General features: G+C 39.8%; 1 pseudogene; it reads left to right on the top strand.

Annotated features, from left to right (window-relative positions):
• The first annotated feature begins 17,380 nt into the window (after nt 1-17,380).
• On the top strand, nt 17,381-17,848 carry LOC108542992 (60S ribosomal protein L29 pseudogene; annotated as a pseudogene).
• The last annotated feature ends 1,208 nt before the right edge of the window (nt 17,849-19,056 follow it).

The following is a 19,056-nucleotide window of genomic DNA, read 5'->3' as shown; positions in this document are numbered from 1 at the left end:
GGGCAGGCAGGAAGGAGGGGTGGTCATGAAGGAGGGCCCAAGGGTTATGGAAAGAGGAGGCAGTGTCCATGAAGGAGGGTGGCAGGGTCATGAATGACAGGGTGTCAGGGTCACAGAGGAGAGTGGCAGAGCACAGAAGAGGGGGTAGGGTCATTGGAAGGAGGGTGTAGGGTCACGGAAGGAAGGGCGGTCACGGTAGAGGGGTATCGTCATGGAAGGAGGGTGTAGGAGGACACGAAAGAGAGGTACATCAAATGAAGGAGGGGTGTAGGATGAAGGAGAAATGTAAGAGTCATGAATGAGGGCAGGGTCTGAAGGAGGGGGTGTGCAGGGTCATGGAAGGAGGGTGCAGGATCATGGAAGGAGGCTTTCTCTTTGGTATTGTTGTGTTTGAAAGAGGGATAAACTTGGATGTGTAAGTACTTCCTGCCTAAGCCTCTGGAGAGCACATCTCATCCTGATTATTCACGGGCCTTTGGTCTTCAATGCGATCAGTCTACCCCTGTGGGGGCTGCTAGTTTGCAGAGACAGCAGCAGTGTTGCTGCTTTGAAAGCATGCTCCTCGGGCTTCACCTTCCTCATTCTCAGCATCCCATGACCTAGCTGGACATGCCTTCATTCTTCTTGCCAGTTTTTCTTCTCCATTTCTTCCCATGACTTCTAGGTCCTATTCGGGGCTTTTGGTTTTCAACTGGTCTCTCAGGATACTATCCTAGAAGTTCTCTCTCAACATGCTCTCCATAGGCATCATCTCATTCCAGGATCACCCCATCAAGTCTCTATCTTCAGCATCTATGATTCAATTCCAAATGTTCAACTGTCCACTGGACTTTTCCATGTAGACATCTGAGAGGACACCTCAAACTTCACATATTCCAAGTTAAATTCATTATCTGCACCCTTTGTTTTGTTTACTCTGTTCCCTAAATCAGTGAGTAACACCTATATCTAAGAAGTTGTGAATTATCCTGGAACACTTTTTTCACTTTATCCCCCACCTCAAACCAGTTGCAAATTTTACCTCCTGAATTTTCTCCTTACCTCTCCACCATTGTATGGTGGAGACTCTTGTACTAACACAGCTTCCTAAATGCTCTTCTGGCCACCAATATTGTTCCCACCAAAACTAATTTTCTTGCACCAGCTGGAAATTTGTATCCTAAAGGGCAAGTTGGTCAGGAGCAATTGCAAGCCCTTTATCTTGACTTGTGAAACCATTTCTTATCTATACCTGGCTTACATGGCTTACCCCTCTGTCCTGCCTCCCCTCATTTTTTTCCTTTTGAAACAGAGTCTCATTCTGTCACCTAGGCTGGAGTACAGTGTTGCGATCTCAGCTCACTGCAACCTTGGCCTCCCAGGCTCAAGTGATTCTTGTGCCTCAGCCTCCCAAGTAGCTGGGACTACATGTATGTGCCACCATGCCTGGCTAATTTTCTTTGTATTTTTAGTGTAGAGGGGGTTTTGCCGTGTTGGCCAGACTGGTCTCGAACTCTTGGCCTCAAGTAATCCAACTCCCTCGGCTTCCCAAAGTGCTGGGATTACAGGTGTGACTCATCATGCCCAGCCCCATCTCTCCTCATTCTTCCCTGCAATCAGAGTGATCCTATTTATCTGTTTTTCAGCCCTGCTCTTTCTTTTGCACGGAGGCTTTTCTCTTTTGTAACCCTTGCTTCTTCCTTCCACACCCCAAGATCTGGCTCACCTCTATGCATCCTCACTTCTCACTTCTCATCTTAGCTCCCATTTCTCTAGAAGGAATCCCCACTTTTCTCCCAGCCAGCTTGAATTAAGTGACTTGTCCCTATGTTCTCACAGCTCCTAATTTATTCTGCTCAGAGTTATGACTTAAAATTCACAGTGTGATTACCTGTGAGGGCAGTCATAGGACCGTGTTTACCAGGCTCCTTATTTCCCTCTAGCATCTAGAAGAGTGTAGAAAGAATGTTTAAGGATTGTATGTACATAAAAACTCCTCAAATATTTCCACACAAACTTTTTTTTTTTTTTTTTTTTTAAAGTCAAATGCAAGAGTTCCTGAACTGAGGGGTAATGCTTCTATAGTGATGTCTCCCAGACACTGTTACTTTCTGGCTATTGTTGCTTCATTCCTGTAGGTCTCCTCTTAATCCTCTGTCTTTATTTCCCAATTCTCCTGCAATTAGAGAAGCATTTGATAAATTGTAGGACAAACAAACAAACCAATATATTTTTGCATTCTCTGCAAGGAGCAAAATTGGAGACAAAATTCTCTATGTTCTTTCATTCCATCAAAGGACACAATACCAAAAATGCCACAGGATCTGGTCTCTGATGTTGACACCAAAAATTGCTTTGTGATAAGCTGTGTGTGGCATCACATAATTGCATAATTGTAATTTCCACATATTTCCAGGAATTCAACCATAAACATTTAGAAATATGGGTAATACCCTAAATTTTAACTTTCCTCTAATTGTAGCACTTGAATTGCTAGTTGTGATTGTCCTGAACTTTTACACAAGAACTTCCCAAAGGATTTTCTGTGGAAACTAGTCCCTTGAGGTGCTCATCTAGATGAGAGTCCTGTATTTAATACGTTTTGGAGCTATATGTTCTCTTTTCTTTCAGCAAGTCACAATGCACATCAGCCTAATGCAGGCTCTGTGATGTGTGCAGTCATCTCAGCATCTCCAGTCCATTTGCAACCATGAAACCTTTTTTTCTGTAATTTTATTAATTTGCTGAAGAATGTAGTTTAAATAAATTGATTTTGGCTTCTTATTTCTGCTTCGTAACACCCCCTGTGCTAACCAGATTCCTACCTTTATTAGCAACTGTAAAAAAGTAATAATAGTGACAGTAGTTAACATTTTTTGAGTGTTACTGTGTACATTATTCTAAGTACTTCATAGGTATTAGCTCATTAATCTTTCCACTTATCCTATGAGGTAGATATTACCATTATCATCCACCTTAATAGGAAGAAAACTTAGGCATAAAGAGGTGAAGTATTTTGTCCCAGCTCACACAGCTGTTGAGTAGTGGAACTGGGATTTGAACTCAGGCAGTTAGATTTAAGAATCTGGGCTTAGTATTATTTCTGGTGATATACCTACCTTCTTTTCTTTTACTATCCTGGATCCTGCACAGTGCCTTTCAAATGGTAGGTGTATTAGTCCATTTTCACACTGCTGATAAAGACATACCTGAGACTGGGCAATTTACAAAAGAAAGAGATTTAATGGGAGGTACAGTTCCAAGTGGCTGGGGAAGCCTCACAATCATGGTGAAAGGCAAAGAGGAGCAAGTCGCATCTTACATGACTGGCAGCAGGCAGAGAGATCTTGCGCAGGCAAAACTCCTGATTTTTTAAAACCATCAGATCTTGTGAGACTCATTCACTATGAAGAGAACAGCACAGGAAAGACCCACCCCATAATTCAATCACCTCCCAGTGGTTTCCTCCTATTACACATGGGAATTGTGGGAGTTACCATTCAAGATGAGATTTGGGTGGGGACACAGAGCCAAACCATATCAATCCACCCCTGGCCCCCCCAAAATCTCATGTTCTCACATTTCAAAACAATCATGCTTTCCCTACGATCCCCCAAAGTTTCAACTAATTTCAGCACTAACTCAAAAGTCCACAGTCCAAAGTCTCATCAGACACAAGGTAAGTCCCTTCTGTCTGTGAGCCTGTAAAATCAAAAGCAAGTTAGTTACTTCCTAGATACAATGAGGGTACAGGCATTGGGTAAACACATCCATTTCAAATGGGAAAAATTGGCCAAAACAAAGAGTGTACAGGCCCCATGCAAGTCCAAAATCCAGTGGAGCAGGCAAATCTTAAAGCTCCAAAATGATCTCCTTTGACTTAATATCTCATATCCAGGTTATGCTGATGCAAGAGGTGGGTTCCCATGGTCTTGGGCAGTTCCACCCCTGTGGCTTTGGAGGGTACAGCCTCCTTCCTGGCTGCGTTCATTAGCTAGCAAGGAGTGTCTGCACCTTTTCCAATCAAATGGTGCAAGCTGTCAGTGGATCTACCATTCTGGGGTCTGGGGGAGAGTGGCCCTCTTCTCACAGCTCCACTAGGTAGTGCCCCAGTAGGGACTCTGTGTGGGAGCTCTGACCCCACATTTCCCTTCAGCACTGACCTAGCAGAGGTTTTCCATTAGCGCCCTGCCCCTGCAGCAAACTTCTGCCTAAGCATCCAGGCATTTCCCTATGTCCTCTGAAATCTAGGTGGAGATTCCCAAACTCCAATTATTGACTTCTGTGCACTCGCAGACTCAACACTACATGGAAGCTGCCAAGGTATGGGGCTTGCACCCTCTGAAGCCACAGCCCGAGCTCTCCATTTGTCCTTTTCAGCCATGGCTGGAGCAGCTGGGATGCAAGGCATGAAGTCCCTAGGCTGCACACAGCACAGGGACCATGGGCCTGGCCACAAACTATTTTCTTCTAGGTCTCCAGGTCTGTGATGGGTGGGACTGCTGTAAAGACCTCTGACATGCCCTGGAGACATTTTCCTCATTGTCTTGGGGATTAACATTCTGCTTCTTGTTACTTATGCAAATTTCTGCAGCTTGCTTGAATTTCTTCTCAGAAAATGGGTTTTTCTTTTCTATCACATTGTCAGGCTGCAAATTTTTCAAGTTTTTATGCTCTGCTTCTGTTTTAAAACTGAATGCCTTTAACAGCACCCAAGTCACCTCTTGAATGCTTTGCTGCTTAGAAGTTTCTTCTGCTAGATACCCTAAATCATCTCTCTCAAGTTTAAAGTTGCACAAATCTCTAGGACAGGGGCAAAATGCCACCAGTCTCTTTGCTAAAACATAACAAGAGTCAGTTACATTTGTTCCAGTTCCCCATCTCCATTTGAGACCACCTCAGCCTGGACCTTATTGTCCATGTCACCATTCAACTGCTGTTCAAAGTCATTCAAAGGTCTCTAGGAAGTTCCAAACTTTCCCACATTTCGTTGTCTTCTTCTGAGCCCTCCAAATTGCTCCAGCTTCTGCCTGTTACCCAGTTCCCATTTTGGGTATCTTTTCAACAGCACCCCACTCTACTGGAACCAATTTACTGTATTAGTCTATTTTCACACTGCTGATAAAGACATACCTGGACTGGGCAATTTACAAAAGAAAGAGGTTTAATTGGGCTTACATTTCCACATGGCTGGGGAAGCCTCACAATCATGGTGGAAGGCAAGGAGGAGCAAATCACATCTTATGTGGATGGCAGCAGGCAAAGAGAGAGATTGTGCAGGCAAACTCCCATTTTTTTTAAACCATTAGATCTCATGAGACTCTTTCACTGTCCTGAGAACAGTGCAGGAAGGACCTGCTCCCGTAATTCAATCACATCCCACTGAGTTTCTCCCACAACACATGGGGATTGCGGGAATTACAATTCAAGATGAGATTTGGGTGGGGACAAAGAGCCAAACCATATCAATATGCTTTTATAAAGGTTTGATGGTACCTGAATCATCTAGCATTCTGTCTTTGACAAAGAAACCAACTTTCATCCCATCTATATCATTCCTAACAACGTAGTTGCCTAGAAGAAGCCAAAACCGTCCCCCTCCAACTTTGTTATCTAATTAAGGAAATAGAGCAGGAATTATATTGTAGTATATAGCCAGCACATGGTGGGCATATTTTAATAATCTGCCAGAATGTAGATTGAAAAACATGCTATAGTGATGGGTCACAAAACAAACACAGACATCACAAAACAGACTGCCAGAGAATGACAAACATTTGAATATAAATTAAAAGGAGCTTTGCAGACACAGCATAACAAAAAGCCCAATTAACAAAGCTAACCATATGCTACCACCAGAATGGTTGGACACAGTGTAAAACACACATGCACATTAAATGCAAAGAAATCGCAGATGAAACAGCTTCATCAAAGAAACTGGAACCACTGCCAAATCTACATGCTGCAGTGATAGAAGGGCTTCTTTATAGAGTCACTTTAAATGTCCCCCAATAAAATAGTTTTCAAAGGTACACACACCCTGAAGCACTGAACAAATAGAGGTAGAAACTAAAGCAAAACAGTGAGCTTTTGGAACTGTTTTGTTATTTTCTTCCACATTGAATAATCACACACCTTGATTTATTTGTAACATTTTTAAAGGTATTACAGAGTAGAGGTTAAGAGCATGAAGTTTAGAATCAGGCAGACTGAGGTTTAAATCCTAGCTGTGCAATGTGCTCATGGCATAATTTTTTTCCCATAATGTTTAGTCTAAGTGACAGTACATATGGAAATGGGAATAACAATATTCTTTACACTTCTTTACACTTTTATCAGGATTAACACTGATGATGTACCCAAATAGTATAGCATAGCATAGCGTTTAGCACAGAATAAGCATTTATTCTGTAAATAAAAGCAGCTATTATTTATTTTTTAAAGCCATACATATTCTAGGATGCAAATTGGAATGTATATTTTGAGCTGTTGACTGTTTAATTTCAACTGAGCCAAAAAGACTTCCATCTTGGGGAATTCCATCCCTGACATTATATTATTGTACAATAGTGATAGTGGTGGATCACAAAATATTTCATTTGTTCACTGGTTTGTTCATTCATTCATTTAATCATCTGTCCATTTCATTCAACAAACAGTTCCTAAGCATCCTTCAGGCTCAAAATGCACTGTCCTAGGTGCTGAAGATACAGAACTAAGTCACAACATCAGCCATCAAGATGCTCCAAGATTGGTGGGGGAGACATCCAGAAATAGAAATAATTGTAATGCACAAAGTAAGTTGTAAAATAGATACAGGTTTTGAATATCGTGAGAGTGGTATTCATTCTGTCAGGGGAGGGGTGCGCAGTGAGGAGTCATTTGTACTAGATTTTGAAGGATCAGTAGTGATTTCAGGAAGAAATAGGGATTTGGAGATGTTTGAATCTGTTTATTCCAGTTATTGAATGGTAGACCATCATTTTCTGGGACTATTCAACTAACTCCTAACTGCATCATGAAGGAAGGAAGAATTTTCCAACTTTTTTTGGTTTATTACTCCTCTCAACCCCAGGCCTTGAGAGAACTCCAAAGCGTTTAAAATGTAGATATTTAAAATGCAGATTACAGCGTTTAAAATGTAGATATTTTTAATAATCTGCCAGAATGTAGACTGAAAAACATGCTATAGTGATGGGTCACAAAACAAACAGAATGTGGACTTGGGAGTTTTCTAGACCTATGTGTGGCTTTTCTTGCCCTGTGCTCTACACAGCTCCCCAGATGACCCCAGCAGGGTTAAACCTGAGTTACCGGTGGGCTTAGCCTGCACCCACTCACTCCGTACTGGCTTCCTTTCCTTCCTGTCTCTCTCTTTCCTCCTCTACCAGTGTTTCTGGGATCACTTCTAAAATAAGCTATTCACACTCAGACCCTTACCTGAGGTTCTGTTTTTAAGAGAACCCAAGCCAAAACAAGACCTCTCTGCTTGATTGCACGTTGTCAACTTGGAGTTACTGAACTCATCTATGTCTGTGAACTATGTTTCCCAGAGTCTCCTTCCCCTTATGGTTCTAGGATGGACATTTGGAAAATGGAAGTGACCAGAAGCCATTACTCTCAGAAAGCCATGGAAGCCAACACAGTGACAGAACAATGCAGCTGCGCCTAGCAGGCCTCAGCTTCTAGCTTCCAACTCCCGGCCCCACCAACAAACAGCTCCAATGTCAAAACCAAGCACTAGACAACATTCCTTCTGACCATTATGGTTAGTGGCTTATTCTGATTCTCCATCTCCATCTTCCAGACCTTCACTTCACCAACTCTTCCTACATTTGTGTGTGCTCTAATTGCTATAGCAAGCCTCTTATTACCATAACATTTTAGCGATTCTGTTTTCCTGACTGACATCTCACTCTAATTCATAATAATTCAAAGAGCTAATGTGGAGAGTTTTTAGTGCTCATCTTATACCAGACACTGGTTTGAGCATTCTGCATAACAACTCAATCAGTTAGGATTAGTATTGTAATTATTTCCAATTTATAGACGAAGAAACTGAAGGACAGAAACTCTAGGTCAATCAGTTCAACATCACAAAGCCAACAAGTGATGGCGCTAGAATTCAAACCAGGCATCTGACTTCAGAGCCTGTGGTGCAGCCAAATTTCTACCTCCCTCCTGTGGTCAAAAGAAGGTAACTATTCCATACTTCTACCAGTTCTCTCCTCATTCATTCTTTCTCCCCTGGTGAAATCCTCCTTGGCCTAGGTCCACGTCATGGGGACCATGTACAAGTGACCCTTCGGAGGATGCCTCCCATAGGACAAGTGGTGTAGTTGGAAATTTCTATATAATATGCATGATGCACATTTATTGAAAATATGTCAAGTTATAACATAACATAAATGTTATGTGTCAACTTGACTGGATTAAGAGATGCACAGAAAACTGGTAAAACATGGTTTGTGCGTGTGTTCTTGAGGGGGTTTCTGGGAAAGAGGAGCATTTGCAGGGGTAGACTGAGAAATGAAGATCTTTACCAGTGTGCGTGGACACCATCCAATTTGTTGAGGGCTGAATAAAGCACAAAGGCATTGAAATGACAAATTCACTGTCTCTTTTTGAGCAGGAATATCCATCTTCTCCTGTACTTGGGTATCAGTGGTCCTGGTTCTAGAACTTTCAGACTTGGACTGAGACTTACACTACTGGTTCCTCTGGTTCTCAGGTCTTTAGGCTTGGACGACCCACAACACTGGCTTTTCTGGGCCTTCAGCAGCTTGCAGATAGCAGAGTGAGGCTTCTTAGCTTCCATAGTCATGTGATCCAATCTTTCACATGGAATCTCTTCCTATATGTATCCTATTGGTTCTGTTTCTCTGGAGAACCCTAATATATTCAGGTCCATACAAAAACCTTATGTATTAGTATGTTCTCATGGTGCTGATAAAGACATACCCGAGACTGGGTAATTTTAAAGAAAAAGAAGTTCAATGGATTCATAGTTTCATATAGCAAGGGAGGCCTCAGTCATGGTGGAAGGCAAAGGAGGAGCAAAGGCACATCTTACACACCGGCTGGCAAGAGAGTATATGCAGAAGAACTCCCATTTATAAAATCATCAGATCTCATGAGACTTATTCACTGCCATGAGAACAGTATGGAAGAAACTGCCCCCCAATTCAATTATTTCCAACTGGCCTCACCCTTGACATGTGGGGATTATTACAATTCAAGGTGAGGTTTGAGTGGGGACACAGAGCCAAACCATACCACCTGCATTATCTAATGTGATATTCAAAACAACTTTATGATATAGATTTTTTTAAAAAATACTTAACTTTCTTCTAGAACTGAGGCTTGAAGAGAGAAGAAGGTGTGCCAAGGGCACACACTGGGTACATGGTGAAACTGGGATTTGAAAGTTGGCAATTGACCTCTGCAGTGTACTCTGCTAATCTGAACATGCTTTTTAAATGCATGATTTAAATTGCCTTTTAAATCTGATGTCATCAAATATCTGAAATGGTTATATTGTGTTGGAGCAGCTGAAAGCAGACTAGGAAAACTGCACGAAGTGCAACACTTTATTTGGGCTATCAATAAGTCATTCTAGCAAGAAATCCAGGGACTAAAGAAAATATACTAAAATTGGACCACGACTTTCCCTGCCATACCCAACTACTTGTTTTTTATTCTAATTTGAAAGTTTGAAAAAATCTAATGTAACATCTCAGAAATCTGTTGCCTTAAGTAATTTTTTAAAAATCTCAATTTCTCCTTTATAAAGAGACGGCTATCATATTATTAATATGAAATGACTGACTTGGCAAAGCATATCACAGTACCTCTCTCCAGAGAGTAGCAGAGTGCAGCAACTTTGATATGTGCGAGGAAGTGCTGAGGGTTTGTTTAATGACAACAAAAATGATGTTGTGCTAGTTATTACATATGTGAATCCCATTTGTTTTATTTCCCTTTTTTTACATTTTTTTTCCTTGTAATTCATTGCATTAACTCCTCGTCTTCCTGGCTATCACTTGTTATCCACGACTTGAATTATTCTACTGAAGGATGCCTTATCATTTTAAGAAAACCAAGTGTTAGAAAGGACCTTTCATTTCTATTTGGATTATTTATCATTCAATAATTAGCCACCCCTCCAGAGAAGGAATTCAAAATGGGAGTTATGATTTGTCAAGGCATCTCATAGTTCCAGCCATTAGTGTTCACCCAGCTGAAACTACAGGACTAAAACTAATCCAATTAAGTAACAACAGTATATTTTGAATCAGCACTGAACAGATGGTAAAGCATCCCCCATTCATCATTAATTAATGTTCATTTAGCACCCATAGAGAATGTCTCTGGGTTACTGCTTCCTGAAGGTAGAGATGAAACTTCTGCATTGGAAGGTCGTACCATCTGGTTGCTGAAAAACCATCTTACAGGATCTGAAATAATTTTGTAGAATAAATCATCTCTGGAAATGGGAATGTTAAGGACCTCAATGGAAAGATTTTGTGAACTTCACAGAGGATTTCAGGGATAAAGCCTAAAATCTATGATTTTTCTTATTTAAGAAGAATTTAAAATAACAAATCTATCTCCCTCCTTTCTCTACTTAACATGCCAGCAGATATACTGAATGATTTTCCCTTCTTTTAATTTTGCCTTTGCATTTTTTAAATTTTATGATTGGTTAGTTTGTATTTTGTATCTATTCTCTCTCTCCTGAGCTCTGTATGGCACTCCCAAATGTATATGTGGGTAACATTTAAAGTTGGTAAAGTGATGCTCAAGCCTAATCATTCTTTCTGAGGATTTGTTGACACGAGTGTTTCAGAGAATATCAATTTGGTAGATAATTTGTGGAATGGTTTACCGTAATTGAATTTCTGTGCCGTAATAAGAATGGAGTAGACCCATGCCTCTCTTGAGTGTCTCTTTGTTTATAATTCTCTTTGAGAGTAATGTTTTCACTGTATTCGCATATCATAATTAAAAGAGCTTTTCCAGTGTTCTTTAAAAATTTCCCACTGATGGAATACTCATTAAAACAGTTTGAAAAGTTAGTTTACATATGTACTTTTAATAGCATTCTTATAGTATTTATTTTTGTGGACAAAGTGCCTTCCAAATTTAGACTTACACCTTTAAATGTATCTAATTTCTTTGTTTTCTGGTTATAAGCTATAACAATTTTAATTATCTATGGCAACTAGTTGCCTATTCAACCTCCTCTCTCCCCAAATAGGAGATGGCAATGTGTTTAGCTAAAATTTATGATTTTGCAACCCCTATTATAATCAGGAATAGACAATAAAATATAAGACCATATATTAGGTGGTGGTTTTTAAGAATTCCCCTTTAAAGGGACTTACTCAGCTGGAATGCAGGCATACGACCGGTGTTCCAGCATCCATTTTGTTACTATGAAGTAATCTTGAGAATAGAAGCCACAAGCTGATGAAAGCAGAACAGATACTTAAATGGAGGTTGGATCATGATGGTCATACCAGTTCTGGACTGCTTTTATTTGAACTTTATGTTATATGTACAAAAATAATTCCCTGTTTTGCAGAATGCACTCTTATCGTGGATCAATTCTCTAACCTAACTGAAACATATTTTCATAATGGAAGTGGGTTTGTATGGTGACCTACAAAAGCCCTACCAGATATGATTCCATGATACCTTTCTGACCCTGTCTCTTGACAGTCTCTCCTTTGTACATTCTATTCCAGCTACATGGCCTTTTTGGTATTCTTGGGATACATCAGGTATAATCCAGCTTTCAGTATTTTGTTCTTGCTCTTCCCTCTACCTGGCACATGAGTGCCCCAAATGTTTACTCAGCAAATTCTTTCATGTCCTCCAGACTGTTACACTTCTCTTTCACCCTCTCCATCACTTCAACTTGTTATCCCCTGACATTTTATATCTCCTTCCCTGATTTAATTTTCTCTCTTGCATGATCTAACATTAAGCATATTTTACTTTTAATCTATTTTATTGCCTGTTTTTCTTTAGAATGTAAGCTCCAAGAGACAGAGTTTTTTGCCTATTTCATTTACTAGGATAGAGCCAGATACTAGGACTGCACATACATATTTGTTGAATGAATGAAAGTGATAAAGAATTGGTTGACCAAGAGAGATGGGGAGAAAAAAATATTAAGACTCTGATATGGAAAGCTGGAAAGCTGGTAACCCTTATTTTATTTAAATAGCAGGAAATCATGACCAAATTTCAAATGCGTAAGTGAAGAAAGATATAATGCCTATTTCCAAGATGAAAAGTATAAAAAATGAAGCAAGAAAACGCAGGAAGATGAGGGCCAAAGAGCTCAATGAGAAGTGATTGCTGTAGTCAAGAGGGCAGATATGATTTTTTAAGAGTAGGAATGAGAATACCTAGAGATTGAGGATAAGAGAGATTTTCATAATCTGGGGTGGAAATGGAGGAAACTCAAATCTGACAGTCTTAATCTTCTCAGAAGAACAAGATGCAGACAATCTGATGATTGTGAGGGAAGAATAGAGATGGAAGGATGGAGTGAGGGGGAAAAGTTTTGCAATATCAGCCACTGTAGGAAACAGGAATAAAGTAGAACTAAATGAAAATTGCTACTGAGTGGTACAGAAAGGCTGAATTGAAACAGACAATGAACATTTATAGTCAAGCCAATTGTCATGGTTTTATTTCTTTTCTTATAATTGTTGGCAGTTCATAGGCAGAAGCGGGAAATTAGCAGGAACAGGTGGTCAGCTTTTCCCATAGTTGGTAAATAGTAAGGTGGGCACGGCAGAATTTCTGAGTGGTAGTAGTTGAGTAGACTGTTAAAATGGCATCCAAGTTGGGAAAGGTAAGTGGAGCTAGACCGAGGAGGATAGAACCTGAGCTGTGAAGACAGGAGCTGTCCTAAAGTCTCAGTGACTATGGACTCTACCTCTGTCCTCAATTGAAAGTAGATTTGGACTTTTTGTTATACTTCTTCTTATACCATACATAAAGTTTATATTCAAGGACTCAAAGTATTCTTTAACCCATTTGCCATTTGGACTGACAGATAAATGTGACCCAGTAGAACACCTCTAGGGCAAGATTTATGGTGCATACTGTCAGGTAGTCATGCTGGGAAAGACATATAGCACATCAATTAGAATTCTAGCATGCAGAATTCTAGCATGGAGGAAAAACACTGCTCATTTCTGCTTGGTTCTAGGTGTGTGAACTTTACATTAACTCTCATTATCCCCAGCTCTCCTTTTTGTCCATGTGCTTCAGAGAAGCAAAACAAAGAGGTTGGGAACTTGGGCTCTGAAATCTGTTATCTGGGATCAAATCCTGGTTCCATGATTTTCTAGCCATGTGATCTAGAAAATCAAGGTATTTAACCTCTCTCTGATTCAATTTTCTTATCTTTGAAATGGGGTCGATCCTGCAACATACTGTATAGGATTATTTCAAGGATTGATGAGATCTGTATAAAATATCTAGAGAGGGATCAGCGCATAAGTACACTTAATTGCTTATGATAATGATGATGATGATGTTGGTATTAATGTGATAACTACAAGAATTCAATGGAGCCTGCAAACAAAATATATCCATCATTCCCTTCAGGTGGGGCAAATGGGACGTGTGCCTTGTGAACATAAGCAGGGTACAATTAATAATTAAGATTATAACTGCACAAATTATCATAAGTACTACATGAATTAAATATCTGGCCTAGGGCTTCCCACAGAGCCTATTTAGATAAAACAAACATAAACTTCCAAGAGACATCTAAATTGTTCAATGGCTTTCTGAAAAAAGATTCAGGTTAAAAATATTGATTCTCAATTCAAATCACTACAATTTCATGATAAGAAAATTAGCAAATAAATTAATTTAGAAAATTAAAAATACCCATAATCCCACTGTCCACATATAGTCCTGAATAGATGCAAATAACGAAGGATATCTGGAAAATTTTGCCTTTTTTTACTACATGTCATACATTTATATTTTCATGAATGTTATCATTTGGCATTTCACGTGGAAGTGACTCATCTCTGTGTCTTTGGCTGATTCTCTGTGATAGTGGTGACTGGGCTATTTCCTCTGGAGCCTGTTCCCTGTCTTCTCTCTCCTTTTTTCGTATCTATGCTTTACTGTACCTGTCATTACAGCAATCCAGAAATCTAGGGGGAAACTGTGGCTTTGTTAGACTTCTAGCCTGAGCTGTGGGCTCCTGTCCAACTTCACCAGGAATTCTGCTGTGGGAGTGTATCAGATGGTGGCCTGCTATTAATAAAGGACTTTCATTTCTACCCTATTATTCATCATTAACCTCAGGGGGAAAAGCCAAATAGAGCATTCTTAGCTTCCGAGAAGGAAATATCATTGAATACTATAAAATTTGACTCAGGTTCCTAATATCCCATCTGTATTAACCTGTTCTAGCACTGCTGTAAATAAATACCTGAGACTGGGTAATTTATAAAGAATAGAGGTTTAATTGGCTCATGGTTCTGCAGGCTGTACAGGAAGCTTGATGCTGGTATTTGCTCAGCTTCTGGGGAGGCCTCAAGGAACTTACAATCATGGCAGAAGGCGAAGGAGGAGCAGACACATCACATGGGCAGAGCAGGAGTGAGACAGCAGGCCGGGGCTAGGGGCGGCATAGAAGGGAGGTGCCACACACTTTTAAACAACTAGATCTTGAGAGAACTCACTACCTGAGGGCAGTACCAAAGGGACGGTGCTAAATCATTCAGGAGAAATCCATCCCCATGATCCAATCACCTCCCACCAGGCCCCACCTCCTACACTGGGGATTATGTTCAACATGGTTTTGGGCAGGGACACACATCCAAATGATATCACCATCTAATCCCTGGCTCCACATAAACACCTTGTATGTTCAGCCGAGTATGCTTTCTTTCTTTCTAACTGTAATGTATACAAAACCCTTAGTAGAGTAGCTGACACATAGTTAGCACTTAATCAGTTTAAGTACTACTTCATCTTTTTAAATATCTTAAATACAATAAATATTAGAATATCAATATTTATTTGTATTTATTATGATATTAATCTAAATATAAATATCAATGTTCCACTCTTGGAACAATTATTATATACTATATCCTTTCAAATAATCAGTGTGTTAGAATTTTGGGTTATTCAGTTTCTTAGATGTTTGTGATTACCCAAGGATCACCCACTGATGGAGGAAAAAGACCTAGGTAAGAACCTCCCAGGAGGGGATTTAGGACAATGCACCTTTAAGATTTTTGTCAGTGTTGCCACATTGCATGAGGTGGCCTTTTGATTGCATAACATTAGGCATTCCACAACTTTTCACACAAAGGTCTTGCTTACTAAACTAATGATTAACCAAGTGCAAGTCACTTTGATGGATTTAAGTAGATTCTAGCAAGAGAAGAAAATAAAATATTTTTCTAAATCATTACATAAATAATAAAAAAAGGTTCTGAAATCCAAGAATGACAATTTCATAGATATCAAATTATATATAATGTATAATTATATTATATATTAATAATCATGATAATGAAAATCGTGATGCTTTACATTAATATAGAACAATTTCTAACATTTCGATTGTCTTATGATTCTATAATATTCTTGTGATTTATAAGCAAATGAGGAAAAATGATGGGAAAGGAGTAATGATAAAAGTACACATTTGAGTGCTTACATTTCTTAACTGATAGAGTAAACCTAGGTTTAAGATTAAACAATTAGTTTTGATAATCCCAACAGTATAGTTTTCAGATGAACTATATTCAAAATATTTCAGAATTTTCAGGAAATGCCAGGGCACTAAATATAATACATACCTAACCTAAAATATAGAATGAGTTTAAATAACAATTTTATATTCTGAAATTGTATGACAACATTTCAAAATAAGTTATAGTTTTTATGCATAATTTTAATTAGAACACCACAGCTATAAGGTATTGCATATTATCAAGACTTTATTTTACTCATGGTGAGACACAATATCAGTAATAATATTTTATGGGACCATGACACATGCAAAACCCTCCTTTTTTCTGCACAATTATCTGACATGCCAACTCAGACAACATTTTAGCGAAAATCTTGGGATAAGAAGTCATCAGTAATATTAGCCAAGGATGTTTCATTTCCCTCGGGATCATCAAATTATTAACTTACTTTTTATAACTCCTTAAAAAGTATTAAATGCTTTATATAATTTGTCTCATCTGGTCTGCAGGAGAATCCTAGGAGCTAGGTTTGGCATGTTTTATAGGATAGTGTAGCGTAGTGGTTAATAGCACAGATACTGGTGCCAAAGTACCTGCCTTTGAACCTTTATTTTGTCCCTCAGGAGCTTTGGGACCATCTGACTGTGGGCCGGTGGTCCAACCTGGAACAGGAGGATGGCCACTTCATAGTGGTAAGGGGTGAGTGAGGTGCTAGACATGAGATGCTTGGAGCTCCACCTGGTTGTGATAGACACTGGACCAGTACCAGGACACACTGCCCTTGTCTTGCAGAGGAAGAGCCTATGCTCAGAGAGATTATTCTGCTTTTTCTAAGCGTTTGCATCTTTTCATTTTTGTAAGGTTGGTTCTTTATTGTGAAACAAAGGGAAAGGGGCTGATTAATGCAACCAAGAAAAAGAAAAAAAAATTAAGAAGTTATACTTAAGTACAATTACTTAAGTGTATTTTCAAGAATCATTTGTTTAAGAAAAGCCTTCTACCTTGTTTACTTCTGTGATAATTTGAGCTGGTTATAGCCTGAGAGGGGTGGTGGCAGGCAATACAATAACAAAAGAGCTCATATTTTAAGAGCTATCAACAAAGCTAATGCATTTTCATTTTCTACTTATGATATCAAAAGACTTTCCCTAGTGATGGATTATTTCTATAATGACAAAGGCATTTTAATACAACTAGATGCGTTCCAAGATTTTATTCTTCATTTGGCAGTGGCTGGATGGTGTTGCTCATACGTACTACCTACATATATTTTTTTTTCCATTTTATTCAGGCATATATAGAGAGTGATGAGATTTCCCTCTTCTTTATAAGGGTAAGTTAAAACTAAACAGCAGTCTGGGCACAGTGGCTCTCACCTGTAATCCCAGCACTTTGGGAGGCTGAGTCGTGCAGATCACTTGAGGTCAGGAGTTCGAGACCAGCCTGGGCAACATGGTGAAACCCCATCTCCACCAAAAAATAGAAAAATTAGCCAGGCGTGATGGCGCGCCTGTAATCCCAGCTACTTGGGAGGCTGAGGTGGGAGAATCCCTTGAACTGGAAGGTGGAGGTTGCAGTGAACCCAGATCACACCACTGCACGCCAGCCTGGGTGACAGAGCGAGACCCTGTCTCAAAGGTGCAGACATGGCCAAGTCCAAGAACCACACCACACACAACCAGTCCTGAAAATGGTACAGAAATGTTATCAAGAAACCCCGATCACAAAGATATGACTCTCTTAAGGGGGTGGGCCCCAGGTTCCTCAGAAACATGCACTTTGCCAAGAAGCACAACAAGAAGGGCCTAAAGAAGATGCAGGCCAACAACGCCAAGGCCATGAGTGCATGCGCTGAGGTTATCAAGATCCTTATAAAGCCCAAAGAGGTTAAGCCCAAAATCCCAAAAGGTGTCAGCTGCAAGCTAGACCGACTTGCCTACATTGCCCACTCCAAGCTTGGGAAGCATGCTCGTGCCCGCATTGCCAAGGGGCTTAGGCTGTGCCAGCCAAAGGCCAAGGCCAAGGATCAAACCAAGGGCCTGGCTGCAGCTCCAGCTTCAGTTCCAGTTCAGGCTCCCAAAGGTGTCCAGGCCCCTACAAAGGCTTCAGAGTAGATATCTCCGTGTCCAACGTGAGGACCGAAGGACTGGTGTGAGCCCCCTGGGCTACCATCTGCCTGGGGCTGGGATTCTCCCGTGCTATTTGTACAAATAAACCTGAGGCAGGAAAAAACAAAACAAAACAACAACACAAACAACCAACTAAACAACAACAACAAAAACCAAATAACAACAACAAAAAACAACAAAAGAGCAGATATTCGGACATTCGAACTACTGGTAGCTTTTTCTAAGCCTTTGAGGTGACTTGAACGACAGTCAGTGATAATAAGCAATAGCTTTCTTCTCTTTGCCCGTAGTGGTGGGCAAAGGGAGATGGAGAACACCAAGAGAGAGGGTGTGCGTTTGTGTGGTGAGCTATTCAGTCTTATTTATCTTATCAATTTCTAAATTCTCCTAAGTTTGACTCAAATTCTTACCTATTCTCAACCTATGAGTCTCAGTCTTGGCTACATTTTTAAAGTATTTGGGATCTTACACACTAATTAACAGATAATATGTATACATGATGTACATATATATTTATTAGATTGGTGCAAAGTTATTGCAGTTTTGCCATTAAAAGTGTGGCAAAAACCACAATTACTTTTGCTTCAGCCTAATACACACATGTATATGCCCATACACCTAGACACCTATATGCATACACAGACCCTACCCTTTGATGTTGGCTCCAGCAACATCTCTACTAACTCTCTAACCTAATTGACTTAGCTACCACTGTCTTTCCAGGCTCTCTACTTTCTATGCAGATATGTGCTTTGCTATAGTTATTCCCTCACTGGAAGCATTTTCTCTTCCCTTTCTCCCTTCTCCATTCCTAATCCTCTGTGTGGAGCCTTTGATTGCCTTTGGACTTCCCATCAGCGTTTACCTCAATTCTCATTTTGGCTTTGAATTATGTAGGGCTTTCTACTTAACTGTTCCAAGAATATCTATCTTGCTTTTTCAATTAGACTAATGACCAGGTTAGTCTAATTAAATAAAAGAGAAAGATATTTCTTTTATCTTTATATTTTTCTAATGCCCAAGACTACATGTGTATCTACCATAGTGCCACATGCTTAGTAATCATTACTTGAAGGAATGAATTTCATCCAGGCTATCCACATTCATAGTTTAAAGGAAACACCTGTTGATCAGAAGAGTTTTAGGCTGTAATCAATCTATTAACCACAATCATTACCTACAACTCATCTATT

Source organism: Rhinopithecus bieti, unplaced genomic scaffold (genome assembly GCF_001698545.2).
Source record: "Rhinopithecus bieti isolate Rb0 unplaced genomic scaffold, ASM169854v2 scaffold_22165, whole genome shotgun sequence".
In the NCBI taxonomy this organism is placed as follows: Eukaryota; Metazoa; Chordata; class Mammalia; order Primates; family Cercopithecidae; genus Rhinopithecus; species Rhinopithecus bieti.
The sequence above is the reverse complement of the archived record's forward strand: the minus strand, read 5'-3'. Positions and strand labels throughout refer to the sequence as shown.